This window comes from Saccostrea cucullata, unplaced genomic scaffold, assembly GCF_032062105.1.
Source record: "Saccostrea cucullata isolate Sc308-1 unplaced genomic scaffold, CSIRO_AGI_Scuc_v1 ctg313, whole genome shotgun sequence".
Classification (NCBI taxonomy): domain Eukaryota; kingdom Metazoa; phylum Mollusca; class Bivalvia; order Ostreida; family Ostreidae; genus Saccostrea; species Saccostrea cuccullata.
The window spans coordinates 177,268-183,267 of record NW_026928297.1 but is presented as its reverse complement, the minus strand read 5'-3'; positions in this window follow the sequence as shown (position 1 = coordinate 183,267).

Below are 6,000 nucleotides of genomic sequence, written 5' to 3'. Positions count from 1 at the left end.
CCTAAGCAAGGCACATAAAATCATTTTTATGTTGAAATTCAAAGATAGGGGTATTCTTTTTCTTCTAAAAGCAGCGAAGTACTGCGAGTCTGTGACATGTATTAAATAAAGGTTATGAATTTATGTGCTAGACATTTTAAAGTTGAATTTAGATAACATTTTGTATTAGCAATTGTAGAATTGTATAAAGCGGACGAACTTCACAGACAGATGGACAGACGGCGTGTGAAGTCGTGGTCTGCTAAATGAAATTGTCAGGACGGTTTTGGCCATTGCTACCGGTCTTAAATGTTGTTGGGGCATTTATATGAAAAACAGCTAAAACGACGTGCATTGCACTTGATGTTGCTTTAAAGCGAAATTATTTCTTTTAAGTTTATTGATATAGCAAAAAATATCCAACTTATTGTCAAATATGGCTACAGAGGTATGAGCTGGACGATGTTTTTCAACAGTGACCATCACAGGATAAAACTCTGTTTTTCAGTTTACTGGAATTTGATTCAATGACAAAAATCTGCCATTCAGTGACCTTTCCAGATCATTCAGTGACCATTCAGTTGACTAAATAGTAGTGTTTCAGTCTTAAAGGTGCATAGACACAGACTTGAAGTTAATATTTTCTCAAATTTTCTGTATAATATCTCGACTTATATATTGCAAAAGCATTTCACATGAAAATATATTAAAAATCTTATTTCATCTAAAAGTTTTTTAAACTTCAAATTTTTGGGCGGGTTTGATGGACTCATCCTTGACTTTCACAAATTTTAATTCTATTCTTAATAATTATGAAAATTGGCAATCTTGTTGTGTATTAATGAAAAATATTAAAACTATGTGTCCATCAAACCAATCCAAAAATTTGAAGTTTCAATAACTTTTAAATGAAATACATGTAATATTTTTAATACATTTTCGTGTGAAATGCTATTGCAATATATAAGTCGTAATATTATAAAGAAAATATTAATTTCAAATCTGTGTCTATATACCTTTAAGATCTTTAATAAGTAAAGATTCAGTTTTCAATTTAATTGTTCTGGTCTAGTTCTTTCCAAAACTACACGCTCAATCTCACAACTACATGTCTCTAAACATACATATGCGTATGTACATGTTTCATAAGCAATTGAATAATTTTAATATTTGAATTCTAATATATAAATCTACAAAATCAAAAATACAACATAAATACATAATATAAAAAAAAAAGATTTTAAAAAATATAAAAAATCAACCAGAACACCAACTGCAAGAGAAAGAACAACAAAAGCAGAACAAAAAGAAACTTCAAGGCGGTTTCAGTGGATCAGCTTTCAGACGAATGCTGACTTTGAAAAGAATATTCAAACAGATAGGACGACAACAAGTGTACAGATACGGCGCTTTGTTCCGTATTGATCGCGGTTTACACATTCCCAGCATTCAATATGTCAATAACAAATATTTTTGATATTATTTTTACGTCATATTATTAGTCATCTTTTATACAACTCGAAAAATATCCGTTGATAAAAAAGTAAAACGCGGCTTTTCATCTATTTGTGTTTTTTTTAAACCTGGAGGAAGAGATGACATTTTTGATCAAACGGGTCGAGCATTGGTTTTCATTTTTTGCGGCACATCTTTGTTTTGTGTATTATCTACCCATCAAATTTCCATTCAAACTAATTTTCCAATGAGAATCAATTCAAAATTCAATGTATGCATGTGCCCTCGTGCGTTTCATGATATCATTAAACAAAGGCGTAAAACGAAAACCAAGATAACTTTAAGAATTGTTACATGATAACAAAAATGTAAGGGACCCTCTTTTGTGATAAAATGGTCTTATTGCCTACGACAATTTCACCCATTACACGCTGTTTTGCGATGAATGCTTAGATAAATAACTCTTTATTTTAACACGACAACCACGACACTTCTTCCTATTACGGTGTATTGTACTTACTTGTCGGTTTGTTAAAAAGTTCATGACTTCGTGGAGATGATGACAAAAGACCCTGGAATTGAGACTGCACGTGCCAAACATCACCCTGCGCACTTGGCGCTCATGCATTGCAGACAGCTTTTAAAAAACAATGGATTTTTATGCAGTTATTTAGTTCTATTACTTTAAAATTAAAAACGTTGTTTCTTTTCCTCCCTTGTTTAAAAAAATTAAAGAAATTGTTTAATCAGTGTGAATTTAAAAGCAGCTTATAAGTATATATTTCCGCTAATAATCCCATTGCATTCTGAAAACATTCTGAATGATTAATCCTGTTTAATTGATTATTTCATCATTAAAGTTTTAACAAACAGTTTTAAATGATTACAAATCATGCAATTTGTATGTAAATTATTCTCAAGAGGGTAATATGAACCCCGCTGAACTTTCTGCGCACAAAATATCAAAAGGAGCAACATGAAACGCTCATAGATACTTTGAAGTCATCGCAGGGCGTTGACAAAGTAATGAATACATATATCCCTTCTCCCGCGTTTCTTCCAATAGGTCTTGTTGTTTAAAGACATTGATGTGTCACGTGACAGGGTAACATTACGGAACACGGATAGTTAGTTTCCCGTTTCTTTTCCTCGATTTTACGCACATTTCAATTTCCGGTTTTTAAACTCAGATTAAATGGCGCCGTAGACACAGGAAATGGAGAAACACACTTTCACCCACCTGAAATTAAGTTGTCCCATTTCTTGACTCATATCTCGATGTTACAATTCATTCTCAAAACAAATATATTTTTAATTTATTATACCGGTAAAATTTTTTTGGCGTAATACAGTGAAAAAACATAAATTATTGTGATAAGAATTTGTTTTTATTCGTGATATATTGGATACAATAAAATTCTGCTGCATGGCATTTCAAGCATTTAAAAAATAGATATAATATATAGTGTATTCTTTGTTTAAAAGAAAATTTTCAATAATCCTTACATATTTCAATTCTTTCAAAGATTGACAAGCATTCAGTGTTTAATAAGCAACATATACTTTTCATGTCCCCTGCTAGTACCCATAAATTTAAATTATGAATAGATTTACACAAGATTTTTAATACTTTTTATTCTGAATTTTTTTTTGGCAAGTTTTACTGTAGACGTGCGTTGTTAGTAGAAAAATCAAACTGGGTGCTTCAGAGTTCAGCAATTTCCATGAAATTATTTGATGCATCCCTATTTTCGAATACTAGTATCTTTATCGGTATTTGAATCTATAGACACTACGTAAATACTTTAATCTAAAAAACAGCAATATTCTATTTTAAGATTAAAGAACATATAAAAACATTTAAAATCAGGAACTCTGCTGAAGTGTATGTCGTTTAATGTTATGGCTTAAAGTTTAATCTTATGCATATTTTGATTCTTAGTCTAAAGGAAGTTTTATTTAAAAAAAAAAAAAACCCCGAAGCCTTTAAAACTCAGTGCCCGGTATTGCAACTCTGATATTAAAGTAACTGTACCAAATTCAAGTTAAATGAAGGAAAATTCTTCCAAAGTAATTTTTCCTCAAATATTAATTTTGGTTTTAGTGAATAACGGGTTAGAATTCTTACAACAGGTATGGGAAATATATGATAAAAATCATTTAAAACAAATATTCTATACTTATGATGAAAAAAACAACTTCTAAATTGAACTGTAAATTTCCGGATTATGCATTATCTGTAATTTAAGCAACGAAAAGAATTTCTTGTTCATTTAATTTTTACATACTGGAAAAAGTATGCAGAGAATGATGTACAATGCACTAAAGATAGAAATCGCATTCTACTACACTTATCTGCGATTGACGGTGGCGATAAAACACGAAAAATTAGAAACAATTAAAACATAATAATTACATCAACATTAATTATCTGTATGGATATTTTGATGCGAGGAGTACTCATACACTCATTGTCGTGTGCCCCTTTTAATGTGACCGCACTTTGTCAAGCTTTTGAATTCTATCTTTACAGTGGTTTTAAATCATGTGAAATTTTCTCACATAATTTTCTTAATTAAAAAAAATGAAAACGTTCAGAGTTTAAAATATAAATTGAGAAAATATATCTCGGGCTTTTAAGGTTGCTGATGCGAAGTTGGTATCTATCGATTTTTGGTATGTATTTTTATTCGTTATGGCATAAAGAAATGTGAAACATCTCCTCGGGTCAAACATTCATTGTTTAATCGTGATCAAAACATAACGGAAATTAAAACGAAAAAATTGAATTAAAGGACATGAAAGCGGGTGCATTGGTTGCCGAAGGGTCCAAAATGTTGCTAACATAACCTTTGTATCGTGTGAGGTTTGCGGGAAACTCAACGAGAACGTTACGCAACACGGCTTCGTGCGGCATTAATGGTCCCACATTTACCGAGAGCCCTCGCCCTGTAGGGACTCTGTCGTCTGCCGAACGAAAAACTCCGGGCCGGAAATTACACGCATTTTGACTCTCTTTATGACATCCGGGGAGAAACATAAACCTTATGGAGCTTTAAGTAAAATATTAAAAATCACAACCTGGAAAAATGAAATGATAAATATTTAAATTAAGACCACAAAATACTTGCAACTGATATTGAGAGTTCGTTTGACTAATGATGTATGAAGTTCATGGTTGAATAAGATGATATTAAATGGAAATTGTTTTACATGTCCTGAATATAAGAAAATCTGATTGTGGAAACCTTGTTAGCTTAAATATTTTATATTCGCCAACAATTCTTTTCCATTCACTATTTTCTGAATAAAACGGAAAGGAATTCCCATAAAACGAATGACTAAGGCAAGTTTTATTTACAAGTCAAGAAAAAAATAAAAAGCATCGTCATTTTACTTAAGACAATAAAAAGCAGTTGGCAGGCGACCTGTGCTTGATTGTTGGATGTGATATACCTTTCTCTTTCTAGACGGTCTTTTCTCCTTACATCAATTACGAGACAGAGTGACAGATCGAACACAAAACCAATAAACCCGAGAAAAACAATACCGACCACACACCCTATCGTCTGCCACAAACCTATGGCGGTTCAACTTTTCGGACTCTGTGCGACTGTCCGGAGCCAGCAGACGACCGCTAGGTGTCGAGTTGTCTGCACGATGACTTCATTCCATGTACCTTTCTTTGGACCAAGTTGCGGAATGGCGCTGCGCCACATTGTGGGGACATCCCAGTTCGGCCTTGGCCCGAGGCAACTGGGGTGAAGAGATTGTATGACTCGTCACGAGTCCTTTGTTGAGCACACCGTGAAAAGTGTCTTGACCAGTTATAGTGCGAAATACGACATATACAGGGCAACAGATCCTGATGTATTCCCAGGTTATATGTAATTCAACGTATTTAAATATTGTTACTGTGCAGATTTGGAGGGATTAAAATGTTCATCTACGGTTTCCGATTTTTACGACTTTTTTCAAACAAGATCTATTTCTATGACATTTCATACAAAGAGTTATCGTGTCGCATCTCTAAAATCACCAAGCTTTGGAATCTCCCATGCTCCAGAGCGCGTGGTTTATGTGAAATTTATTTACTTTGTTCCTATATTCATTTGAACATAGATCAAAAAGTTATAAAGGAAAGCCATTAAGACTAGGCCAACAAACACTTCAAATCTTTATTTTCTTCTCTTGCTTCAGTACACGGTTTGAAAGGGACCCAGTTAACCGTTACAGGCCGACAATCGGCCTCTCTTGACTGAGCCAAGATCGGCGGTTACAGCGATGTAAAGCAAATATTTACCTTGTCTTATTATTAAGAAACCCATATTTCCATCATTTGAATGACTTCTCCGCGGAGCGAGGAGATGTAACGTTCAGCCCCTACGGTTCGGTCGGGTGTCAGGTTCAAAATCCGAAATTTCGGGCCATTTGTTGTTCCCGATGGGGCGTGAGTTTGTGCTAGAAGGCTGGATACAGGTCGTAAATATGGGGAGAAAAATCGCTAAATCATGAACCCGAGACTTTGACTTAATTGTGTGATAATTCAGTCCTCCTCATGAAGAT